The following is a 1,053-nucleotide window of genomic DNA, read 5'->3' on the forward strand; positions in this document are numbered from 1 at the left end:
CTGTTTCCCTGGCAGTGTAATAGGGCTAATGAAATGTCCCCATCGCTCATGGGAGTTGGGGGGACAATTTGGTCCCGTTCTCTGTAGCATTTGGAAGAGGCAAAACGCTGGTTGTTGTTATTTATTACGGACCTGGTTTACTTAGCGCTGTGTTTATTGAGTCTGTCTCCCACTCGCAAATGCCGAATACAGTTCCCAGCGCCGCTCCCGGTGCCAGGGATCCTTCCCGCTGCCGCTGAGCTGCCTGCGAGTTGCCAGCTGGACTTGTTGTGGACTCCGGCTCAGGACAGTGGGCCAGGTTCCTCCCTGGTGTAACATCATTGACTTTAATTAAGCTACGCCAGGGAGAAATTTGGCCTGCTCCGTTTGCTAGCTGTGTGCCGATGCCAGCCGAAAGGCGCGGCGGGTGCCAGCAAGGGCTCTGACAGCCCCATTTCGGCGTGGGACAAAAGTCCCTGAATCTTTGTTTGGTTTGGGGCACGAGTGTCCGCTGATGGGGAGAGAAGGGGGAATCGAACGATGTGTTCGTTGCAGGGCTTTGCATCTCGTGGTATTCCAGGTTTCATCTCCCTGTCCTCTTCCCCGACTGCCTGGAGGGTGACAGAAGAAAAAGCAAGAAGGGGAAAAAATGGGCAGCTGATCCTTAAATAGAATCGTAGAATCATAGAACGTTTTGGGTGGGAAGGGACCCCTAGAGGTCACCCAGCCCAACCCCCCTGCAGGAGCAGGGACACCTTGAACCACATCAGGTTGCTCACAGCCCCGTCCAACCTGGCCTGGAATGGTCCCAGGGATGGGGCCTCCACCCCCTCTCTGGGCAACCCCTGCCAGGGTTTCACCACCCTCACTGGAAAGAATTTCTTCCTTATATCCAGTCTAACCCTACCCTGATTCAGTTTAAAGCCATCCCCCCTTGTCCTGTCCCAGCTGGCCCTACTAAAAAGCTTGTCCCCCCCTTTCCTCTGGGCCCCCTTGAAGCCCTGACCGGCCGCACTCAGCTCTGCCCGCAGCCTTCTCTTCTCCAGGCTGAACACCCCCAACTCTCCCAGCCTG

The sequence above is a fragment of the Egretta garzetta genome, unplaced genomic scaffold (genome assembly GCF_000687185.1).
Source record: "Egretta garzetta isolate BGI_Z169 unplaced genomic scaffold, ASM68718v1 scaffold307, whole genome shotgun sequence".
Taxonomy (NCBI): Eukaryota; Metazoa; Chordata; class Aves; order Pelecaniformes; family Ardeidae; genus Egretta; species Egretta garzetta.